Source organism: Solanum stenotomum, chromosome 1 (genome assembly GCF_019186545.1).
Source record: "Solanum stenotomum isolate F172 chromosome 1, ASM1918654v1, whole genome shotgun sequence".
NCBI classification, from domain to species: Eukaryota; Viridiplantae; Streptophyta; class Magnoliopsida; order Solanales; family Solanaceae; genus Solanum; species Solanum stenotomum.
The window spans coordinates 37,424,418-37,452,253 of record NC_064282.1 but is presented as its reverse complement, the minus strand read 5'-3'; the positions used below and the strand labels follow the sequence as shown (position 1 = coordinate 37,452,253).

At 37.7% G+C, this 27,836-nt stretch overlaps 1 pseudogene; it reads right to left on the bottom strand.

The window, feature by feature from the left end:
• Positions 1-26,635, bottom strand: part of LOC125873436 (uncharacterized) — a 33,987-nt pseudogene extending 7,352 nt beyond the window's left edge.
• Positions 26,636-27,836: the final 1,201 nt, after the last annotated feature.

Sequence of the window (27,836 nt, the reverse complement as noted above, 5' to 3'; positions counted from 1 at the left end):
GATCTATCTTTCAGAATCTTTGGGTGTAGTATACTTTTTCATGTCCGTGATCATAATAGGAATAAACTTGATTTACATGCTAAGAAATGTATTTTTGTTGGCTATGCCCCTAGTCAAAAGGGATTCAAGTGTTATGAACCAAATACTAGGAAGATTATTATCATAATGGATGTCACTTTTTTAAAATATCAACTGCTTTTTGGAACTCATCTTCAAGGGGAGAAATGTAACATAGATTACAGTAATAATAAGGATCCTATTGACCTAATATGTGAGAATCAAAATGTTCTAGGTTTCGTGATAGAAATAGTACTTCTTTTTTTTTTGAGTAAGGTATCTTTGTATTAAAACCAGTACTTAGGTAGTACTGAAAAAACCAATTTACAAGTGGAAGAGATACATAATATACCAGATATGAGACCAATCCTAAATGGTGCCTAGGACATCTAAGATTGATTCAGTGTCACTAGAATACAGTTTAGTGCACCAAAAACAGAAAAGCAAAATGCAATTTAGCTTAATATAAACTCCTCCTATCCTCAAAACACCTATCATTTCTTTCCTTCCAAATAGTCCACCAAATACATGATGGGATGATCCTCCATCTCTCTTTGTTTCCTGCACCCGCTCCTGCTTCCTCCCAGCTAAAAAGAGTGTCAGCAATCTTGCTTGGCATTGTCCAGGCTATGCCTCTGAGATTGATGAATATCTTCCATAGTTGATCAGTAATACTGCAGTGTAGAAACAAATGGTTTACTGTCTCAGCTTCCTTTTCGCAAAGGAAACATCTAGAGCAGAGAGCAATGTTCCTTTTGATCAAATTTTCATGTGTCAAAATTGCTTCTTTAGCTAGAAGCCAGAAACAAGATACTTTGTAAGGTATGTTAGTCCTCCAAATATGCTTCCAAGGCCAGTTAGTAATATGTGGCTCTACTTGATTCAAAACCCTATACCCTGAGTTGACCTTATATGCTCCACTTACATGTCCACTCCACCATAGGCAATCTGCACCTTCTTGCAAACCTTGAAAACTCTCCAACTAGTTGAACAGTTCCGCAAGTCTAGGTATCTCCCAATCATTCAACATTCTTCTAAATCTAAGGTCCCACCCTTGTTGTGTCCACATCTCGGCAACTGTTTTATGCTGGTCTAAGGCTACAACAAATAAATCTGGGAACATGCCTATAAGGCTCCTTGTCCCAATCCATTTGTCTTTCCAAAATCTAGTCTTGTTCCCATTAACCACTCTGATGTGGGAGTGATTTTTGAGAAAAGGCCAGTAGCATCTGATAGTCCTCCAAAGACTAATTCCATATGGAGTATTGACCTCCTTGGAGACCCAGTTGTCCTCTTCCCCGTACTTACTCTTTATGACTCTGCTCCATAATGTTTGAGGTGCCTGTGAATATCTCCAGAGCCATTTAAGCTTCAAAGCTTTGCTATGACGCTTCAGATTCCTGATGCCGACCCCCTTGGCTCTTACTTCTGGTGATTTCCTTCCACTTGACTAGATGAAAAGCTCTTTTTTCTTTATTCCCTTGCCACGGGAAGGATCTCCTGACCTTGTCCAGCCTTTGAATAACTCCGGGAGGGATTGGGAATAGGGAGAGCATATAAGTAGGCAAAGCATCCAAGACAGCATTAATCAGAGTGAGTCTACCTCCAAGGGACAAATACTGAGATTTCCACCTTGTCAATTTCTTCTCACACGTCTCCAATACTGAGTCCCAGATCCCTTTGGAATTAGATTTTGCTCCCAAAGGCATACCTAAGTATATTGTTGGTAGGTTACCCACTTCACCACCTAGGATTATAGCCAGCAGCTCCATATCAGGCACATGATTGATAGGATAAATGTGGCTCTTCCTCCAATTGATGTGAAGGCCTGAGATGGCCTCAAACAGAATTAGTATCACTCTCAAGTACTTCAGTTGTTCCTCTTCTGCCCCACAAAATATTAAAGTGTCATCAGCGTACTGAAGATGAGTGATTTCCATTCTTTGGTTATTGTTTTTAGCCACCTCAAAACCTCTGATCCATCCATTAGTAATGGCCACCTTTACCATGTTGTTAAGACCTTCCATGGCTAAAATGAACAAAAACGGAGACATGGGGTCCCCTTGTCTGATCCCTCTCTGAGCATTGAAAAAACCTTCAGGGCCACCATTGACAAGAATGGAGAACTTCACTGTTGAGATACAAAACTTCACCCAGTTGACCCATTTAGCACCAAAACCTATTTGCCTAAGGACTTGCAAGATGAATTCCCAATTGACATGATCATAGGCTTTCTCAATGTCAAGTTTACATAGAATGCCAGGTTTCTTTTGAGAAATTCTTGAATCGACTGCCTCATTGGCTATCAACACAGCATCCATAGTTTGTCTGCCTCTAATAAAAGCCATTTGTTGTGAGTCTACCAATGTGTCCACCACCTTTTTCAACTTTTCTGTCAAAACTTTGGAGACCAATTTGTAGAAACTCCCTACTAGACTAATCGGTCTGAAACTTTCAACTTTTTTGCCCCTTTCTTCTTGGGTATCAGGGCTATATAAGTAGCATTGAAACTTTTTTCAAACATCTCCTTAGAATGGAAGTTATGGAAAGCTTGCATGATATCGTACTTCAGAACCTCCCAACACTTGATGTAAAATCCCATAATATAACCGTCTGGGCCTGGGGCTGTCTGCTGCACATATCTTGAGACAGTTATAAACTTCTTGTTCTTCAAATTCTCCCTGCAAAACTTCTTTTTCAGCTTCCGTAATTCTAGGGCAGTTGCTGATGTTCCCAATAGGCCTCCATTCTACCTCCTCTGTGTAAAGCTTATTATAGAATTTGACTATCTCTTCTTTTATTCTTGCTGGTTCCACAATAGTCTCCCCTTGCACCTAGTTTGTCAATGTGGTTGTATCGCTTATGGGCATTTGCTGATTGATGAAAAAACTTGGTGTTTTTATCGCCTTCGTTGAGCCATAGTGCCCTTGATTTCTGTCTCCATACACTCTCCTCATTTTTTAGGACTTCTTCCAGTTCCAATATAACTCAGCTTTTTTAGCAATTTCCTCTTCTGTCATGATCCTGGAATCCAGAATTGAATCCAGATCTGCCATTTGGTTAAGCAATCTTGACTTTTGAAGTTTCAGACTCCCTTGATCACTCCTACTCCATTCCTTTAGCTTTTCTTTGAGGGCTTTAAGTTTGGAGGCTAAGATGTAATCAGGTCTCGCCGAGAACTCAAAAGAATTCCACCAATCACTAACTTTGTCCACAAAACCTTCTTTTGTTAACCACCAATTCTGGAATTTGAAATAGGATTTTGGGACCTCCCAGCTACCACATTGAAGTGCAATAGGCACATGATCAGAAACCAGCCTTTGCAAAGGCACTTGTTTTATGTTACTGAAACTTCCATCCCATTCAGAAGAGAGAAGAAATCTGTCTATCCTTGATGCAGCCTCTTGATTGTCTCCCTTAAACCATGTGAAAGAGCCATCTTCCCACTGTGCATCGACCAATTCCATATCATCTATGAAGTCGGAGAACTCCACCATTGCTGAAGTTCTTCTGTTGCAGTTCTTTTTTCAGAGTGAAATCTGCAGACATTAAAGTCTCCACAGATAGCCCAAGGACTTTCTATCAATCCTCTCACTGCCCCCAATTCATCCCAAAGTAACCTCCTTTCTATCTTTCCATTAGGTGCGTATATACTAGAGATATGGCAAGAAAATTCCTGCAGAACTGCCTCAAATTTACAGGTTAGGGAATAGGCTCCTATCTGTAACACTTCTCCCTTCCAGACCCTACAATCCCACATCATTATCATTCCTCCTCTGGTACCACTAGCTTCCAGACAAGCAAACCTTGTCCATCTTCCTCCCCCAATCTGTTTAATGTGATCCTGACAGTTTCCTTCTAACTTTGTTTCTTGCAGACATAGTATGTCTGCTTTCCAGTCTAAAAGTTGGCTCTTGACGATTCTTTTCTTCCCCTGATCATTCAATCCCCTCACATTCCATGAAACTATTTTTCGCTTCATTGGTCATTCTGAGTTTTCCCCTTCCCCTTTGATCTGCCTCCACCACTTTTGAATTTTACATCAAAGGTGATCAGATTTTTCAGTTCTAGCGAGCCTTTGCTTCTGATTTTCTTGATATCTGTAATTGGTTCCATTCTTCTTGCTTGCCTACTCCCATCAATTTGCATAAGTAGTTCAAGAGTTTCCTTCTCATGGCCTTTAAAATCAATTGCGAACATCTTACTGAGTCTTAGCAAATTTTGTCTAACCCAGGCAGTTGCTTCCGACTGCTTTTCCAGAACTGCTTCTTTCTGTTCTGCTTGTAGTGGAGATACATCTTCTACTTCCCACAGATCCCCATTGATTGACGGGTCAAAGATTGATAATTGTTGTTGTTCCTGGATTCGAATCTCCCCTCTCGTGTCTCCTTTCCCCTCGGCATTGAAACTCCCTTCTTATTCCCCAGGTACCACTTGCATGTTGCCATCGATTTCTCTGTCTGGAGCTTTGCCATCTATCGATGCCATCTGCAAAGTCCCACATAGATTGTCAGACTGATTCAAAAGGGGCTTACTCGACGTGAGTTCTACTAGGAGCATGTCCCTTCTTTCATTAATGGGTTCCTCCACAATATTGTTGTAAATAAATTGGGCTGGATCAGGCACAATACAATTATTGCTGTCAAGATGGCCCAAAGGGTTCAATGTAACTCCCAAATAATTCCCATGCTCCTCACGTGACCCCACCTGGGGATTAAAATTTGAAATATCCACTCCGACGTGACCCTGACCCCTCCAGTCAATAGTTGTCAACTGTCCAACAGAGTCTATTACCTCATAGGACTCTACGGACTGCTGGACAAAAAAAAAAATTGTGCCATTGAGTTTTTCATCTCCAGGCACCAGAGACACCACCGGAGTTCTTTGAAAACTAGGTTTTCTTTCCACCCAGATCGGGATAAAGAAATTTAGACCCTCTTCCGAGATAGTTACTTCACTTGGGACGTTTCGGCCATCCCCCTTTACTTCGATTCGAGCCCATTTAAGGTGATTCTTCAAACCAGTCTCTTCCTCCGTCGATTTCCAGCCACCACAAAGGTCTACAAATTGTCGAAAAGTTTCATGCGACCATAAGTGAAGAGGTATCCCAATCGCTCTGATCCAAGTCGTTTTGCTCTTCTGTGCCGCCGGAGTGCACCTAGTTATAGGGTTCCACCATTCCCAACGAACCCTAGATTTCTTCCAGGTCCACCCTCCTTGAAGTGTCTGCTCAGCCATATTCCTATTGGGGAATTCAAAAAGGAAAGTGTTGTCTATCATCTCGTAGATGTTAACCCCAAAAACTTTCTTCCAAGTTGACGATGCCCATTTCCTAACCTCGCAGAGGGTAGGCATCTCAGAGCCAAGATTGCCAAAGTTTCCTGTGATACATCTTCCAAGCAAACCTCTGCCATACTCAATTGTAGCAATAGTGGAAACCTCCTGCCTTTTGCTTTCTGGAGCTTCAGAGGTAGATGAAAGCCATTTACTGTTCTCAACAACCTTGGCATACGAGTGGTTAGTATCAACCATTCTGTGAGGAGCTATTAATGTTCTTGGTGGTGAGTAAATAATGAAGTTTCCTATCTTGAGTGCAATGTCTTTCCAACCAGCATTGAAAGCTTCTAGCAGTATAACTACTGCTCTGTCCACTCCTTTTAGAGACAAAAGACTCATAAATCTTCCATGAGCATTAAACTTCCTTGTACTAAAATACTCTGCCATTTGGTCCTTAATTCTCCATCTCCTCACAAAATTCTTGTTGTCGTTTGAGGCTTCTTTCAAGACAAAACAGATCCACTCCATCACTTCTTTGCTGAGAGTTATTCTTCTCATCATGTTTCTACTGCGCTCCACCCAATCAAACCAGACTTCCTCGCCAGATGTCCAAGTGGTAATATCAAATGACTTGAAACCAGCATGGAAATAAATCCTATTTTCCCCCATGTCTGTGGAAGGGAGCTGAAGTTAAGGAAGGGAGAAAGCTATTGCAGAAAGAGATAGCTGAGGGGAGGATGAGGTTGGTAGTTTTCAGGCGACCTGCCAGAAAGAGGGTGCTCTCTCTCCTAGAAAATAGGAGAGAGAGTTTTGGGGAAGTGTTCCTGAGAGCTTTTTTTCATGACTACAGGTTTTTATTTTTCACCAAGTCCTTACGAATCCCGATAGAAATAGTACTTTTGGTAATCAAAACCTAGATAAGGTACGAGATAACGAGTTAAATAATTTAAATGAAAAAATTGAGACAATAAAGCCTTTTCATGACTCAATTAATGACAAGTACATGGAACATACAAAGGAATTACAGGTTTACTCGAGGAGAAACCGGAACAAAAAATAAAAGATTAAGCACACCCATAAGAACCAAACTCCACCCCCTATGATCTCACTGATATACAAGTGCACTTTTTTTCTTTATTTTTTTTTTTATAACCTAGAAATCCGTCTGTGACCCGCCCTTTGGACCAATCACAGCCTTCTAAACGCGGTGGATAATGGGCCCGCCCCTCTATCCTTCTCCACTTAAATACCGGGCTTCGCTTTGCATGGTGTGGGGCTTATACAAGTGCACTTTGATGATCATACTTACAGGAAATGACTTCTTAGAATGACGAATTTAAAAAATCAAAGAACATCCAATCTGTCCAAGACTTGGTGGAAAGGGTTACCTGCTACATACTGCTAGTGGGAGGTTGTTAGACCCCTAGAATAGCTATGCGACGTCGGTACTGACATGACAAGGACTTGGCATTGGACTTGGCATGGGCATGGGAAAACAATGCGGGTGTGCGACTAAGTGTTGGAGTGCAGCGAAGTGTTCAAGATGCTGGAGTGTTGGCTAAGCAGCTTGGATGTGAAAAGACTAAGTATGTTGGAGTGTTGGGAAGGCAGACTTAGGACCAAGGATGCTAGAGTGTTGGCTTGGCAGACTTGGGCATGATGACAACGACAGGCGTATGGCACCTTAGGGGCATACATGCAAACAGTGGTATCGGCAAGACAAGGCAAGGCAGCGTGCTGACTTGACAAGACAAGGTTGTCAGAATTTGATGAAGGCAAGGCAGGACAGCATGTGGGCTTGACAAGGCAAGGCTGTGTAGACTTGACGATGGCAAGACAAAGCTTGATCAGTGTTGGAACAAGTTGGCAGAATTGAAGAAATAAAACTAAGGCTGGGAGACGGCTGAAATATTCTAAGTATGGGCAGATGCAATTCGGCTAAGGCAAATAAATAATATGTGCTAGGCTCATGTATTGTGTTTATTTGAATTCGAATTGTAAAGAGCTGTTAGAGTTAGTTTTATTTGGACAGATTTGGCCATGACATGTGTTAGACACTTGGCAGTTTTGTAACTTTTTGTAACTGCCATGTGTAGATTTAAAATGGGGTGGAAATTCGGCTAAAGCAAGCAGGAGAGTGTTCTGTCCCTTGGTCGAATTCATGAAGCCTTTCCTTTGCTGAATACATATTAATAAAGGTTGGGATTCATCCTGTAAACGTCTGAGTGTTCCTCAATATAGTACATTGCCTAAAAGTAAAAGAAAACTCTTAAGTGTTAGACAGATTCGAGTGTATTGATAGGCTGAAGTTTGCAAGCATTGCAGGTGCTGTGCAGTGGTGTTAGACGAAAAAATCGAGCCCGTATCAATTGGTATCAAAGCATAAGACGTACGAGATGATGACGAACACAGAACTACAAGAATTGGTGCGCAATATAGAGGCATTTGTTGGTATAAGGGATTGGCACGGGACTGATCCTACGTTTTTGGATCTGTTCACCCAAATTAATGGCTTGAGAACGGAATTTGAGGCATTTCCGACAGAGTTGAATCAATATTGTGTTGATGCTGAAGACCAACTGCTAGAAGGTCTTAATTTTCGTAAAGCAGCAGCACTACAGATCGACGGACTGCTGAAGGAAGACAAAAACCTTCACGCAGAGATGAAGGTGTTGCGAATGACCGTTGCTGCTTCTAAACCGACAGGTGGGGATGTCTCTAAACTAAAGTTCCCTTAACCTAAGTCTTTCAGTGGTACAAGAAGTGCCAAGGAACTGGAAAACTTCATTAGGGACGTGGAACAATACTTCAAAACAAGCCGAATTGCGGAGGACGACAAGTTGAACATTGCTTCCATGTATTTGTCCAGTGATGCTAAACGTTGGTGGCGGTCTCGGAATTTGGATGATGAAAGTGTTGGTCGACCAAGGATTGATACTTGGGCCAAATTGAAGAAGGAAATGAGAGTACAGTTCCTCCCAAGCAAATGCATCATGATTTTTCACATTCATATATACACAAGTATATTTTTTTATGTATACATCCTTTATATAATTCTATAACATCTTCTGACTATTGGTTAACTATACCGAGAGAGAAACTTAGACCCCTGCAGTCTGGACCTTTTACAGGCAGCTATTGTCTACTGCAGCAGATAATAAATTCTTACTACCAAACATGTTTCAAAAACGGATTTCTCCTCTGTATTTCCCTTCTGAGACTAAAAATGAAACTAGCAGTCAACCTTTCCAGTTCACAATTGCCTCCCAGAAGCAGGTGTTGGTCATGCTGCCACATCACACATGTTGACATCCTATTCTCTGCTACAATGTATTAATTTACGGTAAATATGTATTAATACCCAATTAATAGCTATCCTATCATCCCTAACATCACCAGATACTAGGCTGAAATTACTGAATGTTCATCAGAGCTGAGCCAGAATCAACAGTAACCAGTCTCACCATACCATAACTTCCTTTCTCCTTAAAAACAGGACAATATTGCTTACTCTTAGTAGTTACATTGAAGCATATTATTGACTTGAAGATCACAAGATAATCTAAACAAAATAAAACGCTAATTTATCTAATATGATTTACTCAAATACCAACCTGCCATTCTTGAAAGTTGCCTATGTAAGCATTAACATCACTTGTTGAATAGAGGTTAGAAATAGTACCAGGGGTTGTAGACTCACCATTTGCTGAAGAAGATCCTGGACCTGGAAGAGCAGAAAGAAGGGTTAAAATGCCAAACTTTTGTCCTTGCAACAATTCAAAATACAACAACAAATACCAGTTTACATTAGTTCAACCTTAATGTTATTTCTTTTCACTTATCTACTCCATTCATTTACATCTCAAGTCACTCTAAAAGTTCTTTTATCAAAGTCAATACAACAGTCCTTTTCATTTTACTCCTAAATCTATACAATTCAATCCAGGTCAATTTAATGGAGCGGAGGAACAGCATGTTTTATTGGACTACATCTTAAATCTCTAATACAACTATCTCCCTTCAATAATATGTTTATATTTGTTATAACTGTATGATTTTTTTTCAAGATTCCAAATTTTGTGCAGACTGCAGCCTTTACAGTAACATACAGACATCACTTAACATTGATCCATTCGTACAATTTTTCTGGAAGGTGCCCTATGTGAGGTCATCTGTGTTAATAACTTTTGAACCATGATTTCTGAGGCTACAAAATTTTGATGAAGCATGACTAGAAGTCTAGAACAATCAATGTGATCCTACTAAAGAAGAATGAAACAAATTCATATGGAAATCAAGTATATATTCGCAAGAAGATGGCACATAGCAAAGACCTCTCCTACTTCTAAAATGGTTCAAAAAGATACATCCACACAGAGAAGGAGAGGCGGCACCCCCTGAATGCAAACAAACTCAATAGTTTCTAGATCTACTGAGCCATACCTTCGCAGATTCTCTGTCTTCACATAAAAGATATTTATCTCCTTTCTTTTCGTCTTGCAATGTATGATCTGCTGCATTATTGCCTTCACTGCAAGAGGGACCAGTCCCGCCTTTCTTGCAGCTACGAGAAGCTAACTGAATGTTCCCACGTAAATTTAAGCAATCCTTACACAAACAGAATAAAATTAAATTACAGATCAATATGATGTGAAGATTGGCTAATAGAAATTGTAGAAAGTGGCAGATATGACTTACTGAACCCAAATGACCAAGCTTCCCACAGTTGTAGCAAGATACTTGTTTTGGTCCATAATCTTTGTAGTCTACGCATAAAAGATGGCCAAAAGCTTTGCAAACCCAGCATTGAATTTTCTATCCACATCAGATCATCAGATTCACCATTAGTTTAAAGTGAACATTGTTTACAATTTACTACTTTCAGAAAGAATGTAATCGAGATAGCTAACTAGAATGTTTCACCCAAAGGTATTCCCTAGTAACCAATAAAGATGGACTAAAAATCATAAGAGAACGGGGATCAAATCCCAACTTAGGCACACAAAAAATGATTTCCTTCCGTGTTCCTTCTGAGCATGGATCAAACTCTTCTCTAAGCATGATGGGCACTCAGCAAGGAAAACCGGAACCCAAGTGCTACACTAAGCTATGTGTTGCCTGGGGTAGCATGACTTGTAATTTAATATTTATGATTGTTTCCTCTCTAACTTGACCACTTGATGAAATGTAGATACAGGTGGGTAAATGGCCAATTTTACTGGACAGTTTTCTCTTTTGATAATTGGTGATCTAACCAGTATTTTTGTAATTGGTTTCATAGGTATTGTATTTCATGGTTCATATTTTGGATCTGGTTTATTCTTAGTGTTTTAATAGGCTGTGTCAAGACTCTAATTATGACCCAACTGTTGCCCCTATGTGGGAGGGACATAGCTTGGGGAGTTCCTATCTGTGGGGAATAAAATTATGATCAGCCTAATCCTTGGCTTGTAAAGTTCCAGGGTGTCTGTGCTGGTGAGAGGTTGTAAATACCTGGTGGAATAGTAAAGACGCGTGCAACTTGGCTCAAACACCATGTTATGCAAAAAATAATAATAATAATAATAACAACTAATAGTAATGTTGCTTCAATTCAAACATAAAAACATAAAATTACAGAATAGATAATTATACGGATTTTCTTATTAACGCTGTGCAAATCAAACATTAATATAATAGTCTAAGTAAGAGCTCATAGATTACCGTCAGTGAATTAGGGAGTGTGGAGTGAATATTATTTGTTTTAGAAGTCTTAAAAGAACAGTTTCCTGAAGTAATGACTCAATAGACAGCATAGCACGTATAAACAACAATAATTGTTTACCAGACAAGGATTTATGCCAATACCAGAATTAAGTTGATAATCCTCACGTACCTCAAGATCAGTAGAGGAATAACCATCCTTACAAGTGAACATATCATGTCCCGTGTCACCGCATTTTAAACAAAATTCACAAGATTGGGCTTGTAGTATCTGTGTTTTAGCATTCGGACAATCTTTGGCTAAATGACCTCTTCTCTTGCAAATGAAGCAAGCAGTGACCTGGAAATGAAAAATATGGTTTTGTATGAATATCTGTCCCTTGCTACCCCCTCCCCCTCAAAGAAAAGTAAAAGAATAGAAAAGGGAGATAGCATAATATATGTAAGAAAAGTAAGGCCTCAAAAAAGAATGGTAAGCAGGAAGATGAAGCAAACGATTGAGCAAAATGTTGCCTACCACACAGATTGCTTTGATTTGTCGAACAAGCACGAGTTCATGATTTGCTATTTAACCTAAAACTAGAAAGGAGCTAAGACTAAGAAAAGAAATATTTTTTCTTTCTATATATTTTGTGAATTCCTTTTTATATGATTATGTTGCAAAACATGCATATATCATATGCAAAAACCAAAAACATGCATGAAATTTATGGTTTGGATGCTTCTCTTATTCTAGTATCGAATGAGTTCTCATATGACAATGAGCTCAAATTTAGTGGAGATTTCTTTTTGGAATTTAAAGGTTCTGCTAAGTTTCTTGAACACTCTAGTGCTTATGTGAATAGCTTTTATGTGAAAGAATTTGTGGGAGGTGTACGTACTTGAGGATCCTTGGTTATATCATAGAGGTGTTTAATTTGATACATAATTTAGGGAGTTTGTGTCGTTGTTGCCATGCGCATTGGGATACTATATTGATAGAAGTAAATTGGAGTTGCATGTATCATTTCCTATGGCATCTAGACGACAATATTATTGTGCTTATATAAGTAGAAAATATTATATTGGGATGATGTCATCCACATGCTTTAGAAGGGTGTATTTATACATGCTAGGATTAATTGGGCTAAGTGAATACATGGTCACCATCTTGTTTTGTTCCAACCATTATTGCTTATGATTAATGAATGTTGTTTACTAGTGCATGTCTTCTTGATTTTGCGAGGTTTAACTTCGAGAACGAATTTTTCAAGAAGAGGAGAATGATAGCATTCATGGTGGCATACCTCCAGTGAAGGGCTTGGATGAAGCTTGGGAAATCAAGAAGATGCTTATCATTGAAGAAGGGCCCAGGAATGAGCCGACAAGATGCTTATTGTAGATCAAGAACCCAATAATGAGCCCAAGAATTATGCCAAGGAGTGGACTAAGTGCTACACATATTTCATACTTCAGTCCAAGTCCAATAGGAGTAAGATTGGGGCCACATGGAGCCCAAGAGGAGGGGCCAAGAAAAGGGTTGTTACATGTGAGAATCAAGCCTCCAAAGGGCTGCAATTAATGACCATAATGGCTTTTTCTCAAGCCTAAAAAAGCAGTTCAAAAGTCACAAATTAGGTGTGTTGGGAGCAAGAATTTGACAGTTTCCTTTTTTGTTAGCTAGTTTTGGGAAAGTTTGACATTATATTTTACTTGTTTTCCTAGTTTAAAGTTTCCTAGTTAGGTTTTCATTATTTGTTATTTCCATAAAACAAGGATGTGAATCCCATGCTATTTGGGATAAGGGTAGATTTTGTTATTTTACAATGAACATTATTATTAATATTACTAGCCTCTGGGTACGTGCGTTGCACGTGTATCCAAGCAAGGACTGATTCAATGTTATGGTTTCCAACACTTCCAATATGAAGCATAAATCTATGTGTAAAAAATCACTAAATTGCAAAAAATAGTCAACATGAACCATGAGTCATTTAGTACAAAATTGAACACATAAAATATGATTTTAAGACATTAATAATAGAATCAACAGTGAGAAAAACATATTAAATAAAACAGTGGCATAACTAAGATTTTCACTAAAAGGGGTTCAAAATATGAAGAACTAAACACACGAAGGTCAACATCTACTATATATACATAAAAAAACTATTTAAACCATATGTATAAATAGTGTAATTTTCCGTCAAAGAGGGTTTGAATGAACCCTCTTGGCCTTACCTGACTCCCCCGATAAAACAGATGGGTCAAGAATGATCCTTTCAACTTCATCTCATATCAATTTCCGATAAGATTGTGCTTTGTAATAACAATAAATATAAGTGAATAGATTCATTTTCTAATCAGGGTGGCTTGCATTTTTCCTTAAACTTTTGTGTAACCCATAAAATTATTGTGCCATGGTAACTCTTACAAATCTCTATGACTTCATTGCATTACACGTTAGCTTCTAAATAACTTTAGGAAATGACTGTTCAAATTCATTTTACACTGCAGCATATGAATCTGATATATAATTATACATGAAAGGTAACTTTTCAAATTACTTATCCATTTTTTCAAATTAATTAAGGAAATCAATGCATTGATTTTGAAAGAATACATTATACCTGCATTTGAATCTAGTCCATATTATTGAACAATACAAAGTAACCTTTCAAATTCTTAACCTTTTGAGAGTAACTGAGAAAATTAAAGAATTTTTTTTAAAAGAATGAATTATATTAATTTAACACCTTCTCACTTTTAGTATTTAGTATAATATAATATCATTAAATGCTTAATATTTAATTAATTAAATATTTTATAGTATTATGATTGAATGTAAGGTAAAACGGTAATCCAACTTTGCACTTTGGAGCTTCCCACTTTTAGTAATATATGATATGATGATATGATATGATATGATGATTTAAGAGTTTCTTTTCTTTACACCTTTGGGTGTTGGCAACTTGGGATTTATCTTAACAACTTTATAAGAACGATTCTTCTAGAAGTAAGATTAATTCTTTAACTTGCTATTTTGACTCTTATTTGTGAATTAAAGAAGGTAATTAGTCTTATAGTAATTATTGTCTCTAATTTCTTCAAAATAGGGATCTAGATCAGTTTATTATCTAAATTCTTGATTTGACTCTATTAATATCATAATTAGCTTTAATCAGCTAATTTTTGAATACTTTAGATTGAAATTAGGGTTCTTAGCACTTAATTTTGAAATTTGGGAATTTTATTCTCGAATTTCGCATATCTTTAATCTTCTTATTTTCGTTTCTGTAATATTTTCTTGTTTTTATTCAAGTAACCCGATTCCTAACAAGTGATCTCCTCGAGCATGGTTTGGAAAACTTATAGCATTGTTATTCAGGAATTTGGCATGGTTCTAAGGAAGCAAATCATTCTATATATTATCCTCTCTGCTCCAGGATTGTGCATGTACTTTTTTAAAAAAACTGGTAAGAAGGTTTGTGCATGTACTTGGGAGTTTACATTAATGACGTAGTATCACAGGTAATAATGACGAAGGAATTACCAAATCAAAACATTACCTTCTTAGCACTGCCATACTAAGGATCTTGCTCGACTAATGTACTTCTTGGGCATTGAGGTTGCTCAATCCAAATCATGTTGTTTCACAAATGACATACATAGTTGATATTCTTGAGGTGGCAGGATGATAGATTGTAGGCCTATTAGTACTCCAATAGATCCAAATATTAAGCTCCTACCAGGTTAGGGGAAGCCTTTTAGTGATCCCAAAAGATATAGGAAACTGATAGAAAATTGAATTATCTCACTAAGACTCTACCTGAGATTGCCTTCCAGGTTAGTGTTGTAAGTCAGTTCTTGAATTCTCCTTATGACCGTCACTGGAATGTCGTTATTCACATTCGCATATGCATAAAATCTACTCCAAGGAAAGGACTACTTTACGAAGACCGAGAAGATGAAAAAATTGTTGGATATACGGATGGAACTGGAGGACCCTCCTACAAATGATCCACTTTTGGATAGCGTGTTCTAGTTGGGGGGAAATTTAAGGTGTCTTTGAAAATTAAGAAACAAAATGTGGTTGCTAGATCGTGTGCACAAGAAGAATACGAGCTATGGCAATGGTCACATGTAAAGTCATATGGATCTAGCAACTGCCGAAGGGTGAAATTTGAAGAGATAAAAGAAATGAAACTTGTGTGCTAATGAGATTGCACTTCACATTGCATCGAATCTAGTGTTTCACAAGAGGACCACACACAGAATGATTGATTGCCATTTTTTTAGTCATGCGACATCGTCACAAAGTTTGTGCAGTCAAATTATCAACTTGCCTACATATTCATCAAGTCCCTAATCGATCCCAAAACAAATTATATATGTACCAAACATGGTACACAACTTGAGGGGGAGTATTAGAATCCTTGTGAATATTCTAGAATATATGCAAATATAGTAGGTAGCTTAATTTACTCCTATTGTAATTAGGTATTTATTTCCTATCCTTTTAGGTCATATAAACATAGTTATTAAAATCCCAATGGCTTGAGGACAATCAAGTTGAGTGCTCTTTAGTTTCTCTTCCACTTCAAATGTTGAAGTGTGTGACCATCTCATCTAAAAACTAAAGTTACAACTTAGGTTGTTAGAGAGAACACACTTTGATTTACTATATTATATTCTTACCACGCTAGGTCAAGATGAACTCTCTGAGCTAGTTCATAATCAATGAGGCTTGTTTGCTCCATGATCAAGTCCATTTGTGCTACCTTTCCTAAGATATCATTTTTCTTTCTTTCTAGGCTCCCATGACTGGTAGCATTCCATTCTTGAGCTTTCCTTTCAGAAATTTCAATTGTGTGGCTAGTATGAAATCAGATCTGCCTAATACTCAAAGAATTCCACCATTGCCTAATCACTCCTTGAACACTGTTGTCTAGAGCCATCAATTCTCGAATTTGAAATAGGATTTACAATGATTCCAATCTACAAACTGTAGTATGAAGGGTGAACTATCAGTGAGTCCTGGGCAAAGTGGATTGCCTGATTTGCATGAAAGTCTCATTTCATTCTGTAGAGAATAGAAACCTGTCTATCTTTAGGGTCTTCCTTTGATTGTTCCCTCTGTTCCAGGTGAAGATCCACCAAATAAAGGTGGATCTATTAGCCCCATGTCCTGGATGAAGTCTGAGAAATCATTCATAGCTCTGGTGAAAATAGGATTGTTGCATCTTTCATGTATGAACCTTGTTGTGTTGAAATCTCCACACACCACCTAGGGACCCTCACAAATACCCCTACGAGCAACAAACTCCCCCAAGAGCGCTCTCCTCTCCAACCTGTTATGAGGGCCATATACTCCTGATATGTACCAAGAGATATTGTTGCTTAAATCTGTCAACTGACTAGTAATGGAGTAAGCACTTGTGTTGACTAGCTCCCCCTTGTAACTTCTTTTATTCCACATAATCACTATCCCCCTTCTAGTTCCAGTTACTTCCTGTAAACAAAATCTACCCATCTACGTCCCCATATTTGACTGAAGAAACTAATGACATCCCCTTCTAGCTTTGTTTCTTGTAAAACAACCACCTCTGCCTACCATTTTAACAACAGCAGCTTCATTACCTCCCTTTTGTTCTATTGTTCAATCCCCTCACATTCCAGGATAGAATTTTTAGCTTCATTGATCACCCATTTTTAAAAGCCTTCCCCTAGTTCTTTGTTCACCATCCTTGTATCTAATATTACTTATCGATCCCTGAACCTCCTTTGATTCCCTGTGAGTGTAGTCTTGATGTTTGAACTGTTGAGTTCACCCTTGGTCCCATGTCTCCTTTTGTCAATTTTCATAAAAAGAGATGGAACATCCCATTCACACCCTTGACAGTGAGCACCAAATTTCTTACTCATTTTTAATACATTCTGGTGGACCCAAAATGTAACTTCAGTTTCTGCATTCTGTTCTCTCACCTTCAATTGTGACTTCTTACTGTTGCACAGTGTAATCATTGCCCCCTAGAATCATTGCATGCATGCTCTGATTTTGATCTTCATCCCCTGTTTCTGCTTCTTGAGGCTCTAACTCGAATTCCTCCTGTCCTTGTTCTTCCAGTTGATCCTCCAGGTCTGCTGACATAATTGGTGTGAAACTGATAATATTCTCTAGCAATGGGGAGATAGAGCCCTCTTCTGCGATCGGGTCTAAGATCTGTATGTGTTCCCCAGTGCAAATTCTTGGCTACAATATAACCTGAAAAGGAAGGTCTGATTCTTGCTTCGATGGCTCTTTTGACAAATTTTTGCACCGATTTCCCCTCAAACAGACTGGTGTTTAATTTTTACTCCTACTGCTCATTTATGAAAATTTGTGTATCAAGGTACCCTTATCTTTCAAGACTTCATTCGCTAGGGCATAAGTTTAGTGTTTTTTACTAACCTTTGATATCTCCCCACGTGCCCCCTCACATGTTAAATTTTTGAATTTGAAAACCTCCCTACTTAAATCTAGGTCTTCTAGACCCAGGTCTTTCCCCAAAAAGGGTGATTTTCCTCTCTCCTCGGTCTCCTATTCATTCCAAATCCAGTCTCTGCATTTGTTGTCGAACTCGTTCATCATTTCTTTGGTCCACAAGTGTAAAGGAAGACCCAACACTCATATCCAAGTGCTGGAATACTGGCGCATCTTTGGAACACAATCAGATGAGGGAGACCACCAAGCTAAGTGCAGCTTCTTTTGCTCCCACTTCCAGTCACAGATCATAGTATATTCTGCCAATATCCTTGTTGGAAAATCGAAGAGAAATTGATGGTCGCAAAGCTCAAAAACTCCGACAGAACTTCCCCGTTGGCATGTGCCCACCTGCAAACAACAGTCTGATTTGGGATCTTTTCCCCGTTGAAATGCCCCACCCATCTCTCAGGATATCTTTGTTGTAGATTTCTGCTGCTCCGGTGGCTATGATGATGTTGCCTTCACCAGAATGAACTGTGATTTTTCCAAACTGCTACTATGGAGATAAACCTGCCAAAGACATTAAATTTATTTCCGCAAAGTAAATGGCATTGTGGTCCCTAAGTTTCCATCTTCTGACTTCCTTTCCTTTAACTTCTGAGGCCTGATGCAGTAAATAACAGATCCAAGATCTGACTTTCCAGCTGATTGTCATGCTTCAAAGCACATTGTTCCTCGATTCCATCCAGTCAAACCATGTTACTCAAGGAGTAACATATTTGTGATATTGTATGACTTCTCCCCAGCTCTAAAATAGATCTTGTGGTCCATTTTCTTAAGCAATCAAGGGGTGATTGGAGAAAAAACACAGTTACGAAGGTTTCCGGCAGAAAGACTTATCTTCTTCTATTTCTTGTTCTTTTTCTTCTCCTCATTTGTATTAACCTTGATAAACTTAGAGAAGATTGAACGAGTTAGAAGAATAACCAATCATAGGTTGAACCTTGAACATGCGCAATCTCAGGATACCTCATGCAATGCTTTATGTAGTCATACAGGGTAGTGAGATTTCCAACGTTTATTAGTCTTCAATAGTTCAATTATATATTCCGGAAATTAAAAAAACTATGTCAAAACTATCTCAGTACCAAAAACTGTTGTTTTATAAATATTTTCTGGTGAACTACCAGAAGCATTTGAGTAAAAGAAATTCATTACCCCAGTACCCCAAATTTTAGCATGAGACTGCACATGCATAAACTACCATAAACACCTCCAACTATTATAAGTATCTCCACTATACTAAATGAGAAGATCTGATCACAGATGATAAACCCCAATGGTCAGGTGCTTAACTAGCTAGTACTTTTAAGAACACCAGCGTTCCCAAGGTATTAAAAACATGAGGAAAAAGATAAGTCAAGTTTTAAAACATCTAACAAGAAAGATGAGAGAACGAAATCAAATGAATGTTAAACTTAGTCAATAGATGGCCATCGCATTAAACATCATTGTAGAAACCACAAAATAAAAGACAGAGAAGAAAGAGAATAAGGAGAACTCAATATAACCAACTTGAGAGAGAGAGGACTCCATATAATTGGAAAGGTTCTAACATATCATTTTGTATTTTCCCACCACGGTTAGACGCTATTGTTAAGGTTTTTTATTCTAAGTTACTTCTTCAAGGTACCAGTAAAAGAAAAGTTACTTCTGTAAGATTCATGGGTGCAAAGAGAAACCAAGTCCTACGTTAAGTGTTAACCCAGCTGTTCATTTCCTAGACATATACATGTCCAATGGGTAGAACATAGATGTGGATATATCATTTGGAACCTTCAAATACACATCAGAGCTGCATCAAATTGATCATACCAGTTTAAAACAGGTGGAAACTCACGTCCACGTAACACGGGTAGGACGGGAGAAATAACTAAAAGGAAACCCAGGGAAAAGGTATGTTCCAAGTGTCGACATAACTCACATTGAAGTTTTTGGTCGAGAATGATAAATAATATATATCATAAAATTGTGAAGCAGCTAAGTACGATGGTGAAACTGGTGAAACAATTGTAACCAGACCTTCTTGCAATATTTTCCATTATGCCCATAATGTCCGCAGATAAAGCATCGCCGTTTCTTCTTTTCAAGAGGACTACAACCTGCTGCTCCATGGTTTTCTTCACCACATATTTGGCATGCTTCCCATATGCTCCCTTTGAAGTTAAAATATCTTGGGGGCCGCTACAAAAATTGGTAATGATATGCTATCACAGTTGTTGAAAGCAACTATTTAAACATGACATCTGAATTTTAAGTACACTCACCAGAAGTCTCTGCAACACCACAGTTCCCTTTTTTTCAAATAATTCAGTCTCCAACACCATCACTTGTTTCACATTTGTTTCAGCATGCACCTGCAAGGCACTCACTCTCCTTAATAAACCTCTAAAATCAATTGCCAAAGGCTCGAAAAAATCAAATTTTATTAGGAGCTTTATGCTTCCAAGTTCTTCACTCAATGCACAACCAGAAGAAACGTTGCCAATAGAAATGGAGGATAAAAAAAGAAAAGAGAAGCTATTAACTTTCAGCACATCATTAAGTTACAAGCAGATGATGAAATAATAGGCTAGTAAGGGGTTAGGATAATAATTGGCACCTAAACTATGTTTCTTCCGTTTCAATCCAGTACTATTAAAATTACAAAAAGGTGCAAAAAAATAAAAATATGAGGCTGAATATCTTTCAATTTCTGTACCTGACTGTAAATAACAGCAGCAACATGAATTTATGTTCCATCGACTCGGCTACTTGTATAAGTTTAAGTGTATTGCAAGAAATCTACACAAACACACACCCATGCCAAAAGAAGCCCCCAGAAAATAGCTAAGTCTAGACAAAAGCCTGTAGCTACCTAGGCCTCGTAAAATGTGCCTGGGAACATTTTTTTTGTGCTCAAAAATATTAGATTGATTTTTTGTAATCATGTTCAGAAACTAAAATTTCTTGAGGCTTCTAGCTGACATAGAGGAGATACAGGATCACAGAGCACTAGAGGAAGAAGAAATAACCTCTAGATTAGCACTTAACATGGAGTTTGAAAACATAGCTAAAAGGGCAGAGACTACATGGAGGCAGAGGTCCAGGGAAGTGTAAATAAAGCAAGGGGAAAGAAACACCGGTTTCTATCATAGAACTGCTAATGCACAAAGGAGAATAAACACAATTGCCAAGCTGAAAGTGAGAGGATAGATCTTGACTTAATCAGAAGAGGTGCAAGAGGAGAAAGTAGATTATGAGGAAGCTTTACTCGGAGTCAGAAGATTGGAGACCACAACTTGATATAAGGAATTGTCCCATAATTTGAGAAGAGGAAAATAATTAATGTTGATGGCAGTCTTTGACCAACAGGAAATACTGGAGGGCATAAAAGCATGTGCAGGTGGCAAAGCACCAGGGGAGGATGGATTCTCCATGGCTTTTTTTAATGAATGTTGGGATTAGACGGCTGTGATTGGTCCAAAGGGCGGGTCACACACGGATTTTTCGGTTATCAAAAAAAAAAAAAAACTAATGATGAAATGGCTATAGAAATTTGTAACAGGGGAAAATATGCTATAGAAGGAGGTTATCAGGGCAAAATATGAAATGGAGGATTAGTGGGTAGCAAAGATGGTGGTTACGCATTTGGAAACCCCTCAGAAACCTTTGACCACTAGTTCTATCTAGAATTAGTTTTATGGTGGGGAATGGTTTGAAAGTGTCATTCTGGGAGGACAAATGGATAGATCATAGACCCTTAAAACAGTTATACCCAGGCATCCACATTTTAAGCCTGCAACAACAGGCAATTGTGGTTGAAATGTGTACAGGTCAAGGGTGGAATCTGCATCTCAAAAGAAATTTAAATGACTGGGAAATGGAGAGGATGGGGTGCTTTCTACAACACAATAGCATCTTTCAGTAACTTAACAGGGAAGAGGACACAGCAGTGTGGAAGATAGGCAGCAATGGGATTTTCACTGTCAATTCTGCATATCGAGATCTAATTGTCTTAAATAACAGGGAGGAGAATTGGTCACGGAAGATGATATGGAGGGTTAAAATTCCATACAAGGTAAACTGTTTCTCTTGGCTGCTGGCTAAGAAAGCAGTGCTGACACAGGAAAATATGAAGAAAAGGGGGTTCCAACTTTGTTCCAGATGTTGCTTATGTTGGGAACAAACGGAGACAGTCAACCATCTATTTTTTACATTGCAAATGGGTAATTCAGCTTTGGGGGATCTTTATCAGCTTAAGAAAGATAACATTGGTTAAGCCTTGGAATATAGAAGGTGTTCTAAAATGCTGGATCAGTGTGGGCAATGCTACTGAAAAAGGAAGAGAGACGAAAGATTGTCCCAGCGTGTATATGGTGGACAATGTGGAAAGAAAGTAATCAGAGATGTTTTGAGGCAAGCAGAACAATTTAGAGAATTTTAAGATGAATTGTTTAGCTCTTTATTACTTTTGGTGTAAACAGGAAGTGCTAGTGCAGCCAGAAGATAGTTTTGATGTTTTAGACTATTTGTAACAAAAAGTACAAATAGGAATCCAGTGATATAGACGGTAATACTTTTAGGGGGGGAATACATTTTTTGACGTAGCATACATGTGGATATATAGATGAAAAGTTACCATTCTAAAAAAAGGGAACCCTAGTGCTGCAAGCGAGGATAAATCACCTCAAAAAGGCAGCAATGGCTCTAATACCATGAGGATTTCAAGGAGAAGAAAACGCTTCTTTCTACTACTTGATGAATTTCCATCCCATGAGAATGGGTACTTATACAATAAGTCCTACGACTAAATAAGGAAAGAAATATTACATAATCAATTGCCATCAATACTATATCAATTCTTGATCAATTTACTCCTATAATTATGCCAGGAAATCAATATCAATCAACAGTAACCTTAATTTTCTTTCTCGTTTTAGAATAGGTGTACTTCACTATTTAAACACCCAAAAGGCTTGAGGGAATAATCAATCTAAGCTTTCTCTCAACATTCTTTCATGCGACTTTATTTCCCACATGGTATTAGAGCCATACTCATTCATATGTTTGGTTTACCCAATGTTGGACCCTTATGTTTAGCCCCTATGTTATGTTGTTCATGCTCCAGATGTCCAGTCGTGAGCATGTAATTCTTGATTTATGAAAGGTTGGGTCCCATGTTATGTTCCTCCAAATGTCAAATCTTCGGCGTGCAGAAGAGTGTTAAGCATCTCAACTAGGTGGAGGAAATGAATAGTTCGTTCCCTCATATCGTTTTGAGCAATCCTCGCTTCTTGAGATAGTTTTTTTGGGGTTGAGTTATGCCTAAGGGTCATTTCTTATCCCCAACATCTTTATCTTTGTTCTTTCTTTTAAAATACTGGTTGTTTGGTCAACAGTTGAAGTGGAACCCCAAAGCTCCCCATCTCTACAGGCATTTCTTCAACTTCACTGTTGGACAACCAGATTTAACTGTCCGTTGAAGACTCCACCACAACATCATCACTTAGTGCTCATGATTATAACCTTCCTCACCATTAGCCTAGAGATCCATTGACAATGAACTTTTGAAAATACCATAAGCAGATTCATACTCAAAAGGTAACCACAAAACCAGTAATTATGCTTACTAAATAGTCTATGAAAGGAACAACTTATTATTTGCATCTATTTTTTCTCTGAACTATTGTAAAAAGAAACAAAAGTATGCAATTAAACCCAAATTCAAAACTGGATCTCCTTTTATCATCTGTACTTAAAACTCTACTATTTGAATGACAATTCAGTGAAGTGGCAGAGAAAAAAGAGTGTACACACTGAGAAGTAGAACTAATGACTTACAATGGTCTCTCGCTCTTCACTCCTCTTTTCTTCTGCTAGTGGTGGTACCGACTGAGTTTTAAGTTGAGCTGAAGGGCACCCCATATCTGCAGACAAATCTTCACCACCTTCAGGGAAGCATGAACATTGTTCAGTGACTATTGAAGCCATTACATCACCAATAATTTCAGCTCCATCTTTTTGTTGATTATCTTCTTTCCCACCATCAGCCTAAGAGAATTTAAAGACACTTTTTCTTCAGATACCAAGAGGAGGTTCATATTCAAAAAGAATAATTACTATGCCTCTGATCGTTTTGCTTTTAAATTCAATCTGACTCTGTCCAGAACTAATGATAGGAGGTAGCAAGAAACATTGAAAAACGAATCCGAGACAATCTCCCTTCGGTAACCTACTTGAATGCCCACAATAAAAAATAGGACCAAAAAGGAAAGGTACAATAACACATATCAGAAGTAGGATTAATGAGCTTACAACAGCCTCTTCTTCTTCAATCCTCTCCTTCTCGAGTATTGCTGTTTTGGTCAGAGATTTAAATTGTGCTGTAACAAAGCCTATATCTCCAGACATTCTTCAACTATAGAGTAGGATATACACAGCTCACTGACTGTTAAAGACTCCACCAAGTCACCGGCTATTCTTCTCCAGATTTTGGTTGATTATACACTTTCACACCATTAGCCTGTGAAAGATATTAATGTAGAAGATTCTCTTTAAAGCACCAAAAAATGTTATACTCAGTAAATACTACTAAATAGTGTGGTTACAAAAAATAAGTAGATATTTAAAAGTGTATAAACAGAGATCTTTTTCATCTCTTCCTTATAGTTTTGCTATATTTTCTTTGCCTTATTCATAGGTCCTTGATTGAAAAGAATTTGGAATCATAATTACTATAATTGGGAAGTTAGTTCTTCTTTTCCTATTGTTAATGCCAAGATTCGACACAGATCAACTGAAGGATCAAAATCCAAGTCAAAAACCAAATCCTTGAAGCTAGTTTGCTGCAGGACGATAATCGTCTTCATAGTGATGGATTAGGCCTAAAACGGGCTTGGCCAGTCAATTAAGAAGTTCTTTGGCAAAGATCATGACGAGAATGGGCTGTCCAAGAAGATAAATTCAAGAGACAGCTATAACCCAATTTAGCATGGTATATGAGAGTTACCGCATTTGACCAAGTTCAAGGAAGCTCTTACAGTTGGAGGAACTAGTTAACAACCAAGTTCTCACAGATTGTGAACGGATGAGTGTTTCTTGGTCAGATAATACAACCACTAAGGATTCAGCCAATCCAGCCGCCTATCAAGCATAAGATATTAGGCATTGATCCAAATATAGAAGAATGATGAAGGAAATCTAGCAGAAAGCAGCCAAGCGGGAAAGGGAGCCCAGCAGCTAGCTTTAGTGTTTCTAAATAGGCTAGCTGGGTGCACATAGTAGTGGTCATCATCATCCACATCCAACATATAAAGTTTCTTGTTATCAAAAAATTCAAATTCTCCCTGTTCAATTTGAAAACCTCACTTTATTTACAAGTGTTTTCACATTCCTTAATGCTTCTTTTAAGTTTTAACACCTCATGAATTTACAGGACTTTTAGTGATACCTTGGCCTTGGCCTTTTAGTGTTGATTCTCCGACAGTAACACTAAGAATCAACTCAACAATAACACTAAGAACCAACTCAATGGTCCATAGAAATATCATATACTGTCGGAGAGTTGAATTTCATTACTTCCGAAATCCTGATGATGGATGTGGAGAGGTGTGTGAACAGAAAGATTATATCAAAAATCCACACTTCTGCTCGTCTCAGCCTTCACATCTAGTATACACTCAAACAATGTAGGCTCTTTGTCTTCCTCACGGGACGTGGAATTCAGTCAAAAACTTAGTAATAGTTAACCCACTCAGAAACAATCGGTAAAGTAGCATCCTAAGGAAAAAGATATCTTCTCATTGCCCTTGGGCGAGTTGGCAACGACAGTAGTACATGAACATAGCCTTGGAAAGGAAATGGCATCAAGATGCCGAAGGATACGTGTTCTTTGTTAGTAAAGGAAGACACTGATTTTGGGGCCATTATATGGGCAATCAAGGAGCTACAATTTCGAATAAGGAACTTAGGCAAATGCAAAGATGAATAGGGTTTTCGCTCTCCCATTGCCTCTTCTCTTATATAATGGGGAAACCAAAGGAAGGTCCAAAAATAACCATTAGCTACTTAACCAAAAAGATATGCAGAGATCTAGATGAATTTATTTTCTCATAACGCGAGACCTACACGAATTTAAATGGACTTAATAGTTATCTCTTGGGAACACCCCAAGAATTCAATTCATGTCTGACTCTTAAGTACAATAAGTCATCCTTTTTTACTGTGCACAAAGCTAAAAGTCTTAGGAGCTAGAGTGCAAATGCCAAAATTTGATGAAGATGAACCAAAAATTAATTCAATGAATTCGAAACCCGAATCTTGAAACTACCAACTGAATGAATCTTGGATGAATTTCACTTAAAATAAACTATGGGTTTTCAATTAAACAAGGCCAAGATCATGCCAAAAATTGGAGCAAGTCCAAAGGTTGGCCATATACAAGAAGGAGAAACCTACAAAATATGGTTCTCTCCAAAAAGACACTCAATCCTCTATACAAACAGGAACAACATGGGTGCACCAAAAAACTATAAGGGATCGATTACTACTCCTCAATTGAGCGAAACTCACCTCCACCCCTTCAAAGCTCTCCTATTTTTATCCTTCCAGATGACCCACACTAAAGCAAGAGGAGTAACATTCCAAGCTTTGTGCCTTCTTTTCCTAGCTATATAACCTTTATATGTCATGACAACTATAAGTGATTTTAGGAACCTATAGTCATGAAAGTTCATCCCTTAGTGCAACTGTTTGAAAGGTGGAAACTTTCTCGGGTTATTAAGATTCCCCAGATAATGTCTGCAGTGTTCAATTATTAGCTTGTACAATATTACCTTCATCTCTTAATCATTTTTAAAAACCTCGAGGTTGGTTTAATTCTTTCAAGTCTTTATCCCATGTATCCAACACAAATTAATAATAAAGTGAAGTATGTTATCTTTGAATTTCACCAAGTGAATTGGGAAACTAAAAGGAAGTCAAGCAAACAAATAGATGCAATAATTCTCATAGTTAGAATTCAAATTTGTACAATGAACTCCTGAAAATATATACTCCTTGCACGGGTAAATCAAAGCAAGGAGCCCTACCCTGTAAATTTGAAATACTATCAACCATGAAAAAAGGTGACTACCCCACTGTGAAATCATGAAACCCCAAGTGAAATCATTGAATAATATCTTCTATTGCTCGAGTCCTTTCCCTGTGAATGTTTTAATGATCTCTTTCAAACAACAGCTTATATATCCTTAACGTTTCTTTAACTAACAAAAGCAAGGTTTTCTACTTAATTACAAAATGAGAAAAAAAAAATTGGAAGAAGAAGAAAAACTTACATGAAACATAAGAGGCCTTCCACTCGCCTGACTGTGCAGTTAGTGGGATGACGCTGACCGGAAGCAGACGTGTGTTGACGGAAATTACAAATAGTGAAAGATAAAGGGGAAAATAGTAATTTTAAATTAGTATTGTCTTATTGTGATTTCATCTTATGACTTAGGAAGGTGTTTAGTTAGGTATTGATTTTTGGTAGTACATATATTATTTATATTAAAGAGAACCCTAGACCTGCCTACGTGGCGCCATCACAAACCACAATTCCCTTTTAATTTATTTATTTCCAAATCTATCATTCCCCTTTCATGAAAAGATTTGACTTTTATGAAAAGTAGTGACTTTTATGAAAAATTGTGATTTTTATGGAAAGTTGTAACTTTTATAAAAAGTTGTGACGTTTATGAAGAGTTGCGATTTTTATGAAAAATTGTGACTTTTATGAAAAGTTGTGACATTTTCCGAAGAATTGTAACTTTTCCAAAAAGTTGTGACATTTCCGATAAGGCACAATAAACATTTGTTCACACTACCATTTGTTGTCTATAAATAGAGAAATTTACTGCCACTATTATTTGTAGATTTTTTTCCGCTCTGGGTAGTCGAATTTAAATACATTAATTAAAATTTTTATGAAGTTTGTTTCATTCCTTAAAGTTTTCTTCCTCCTTTTTCATGGAGCTTAATCTTTACTGTAAGTCGTAGTGATTCATGTAACTCTTACAATTTCTTTTTGTTATTTTGGTGACTTTTTTTTAATTCTATTAAAGATTTCAGTAAAGATGATTGAAAATTGATCTTCTCTTTTGTTCCTTTCTACATGTTTCTTCATATAAACAAAGAAATTGATTTCAATTGCAATGTGACATTACTACTCTTGCACCTCTCAGTCCACAACTCATAAAGTTGGTGAAATAGTTGAATTCATTACATTTGGTTCTTTAGTAAACAAAACTTTTATTTCTGCCACTATTATTTG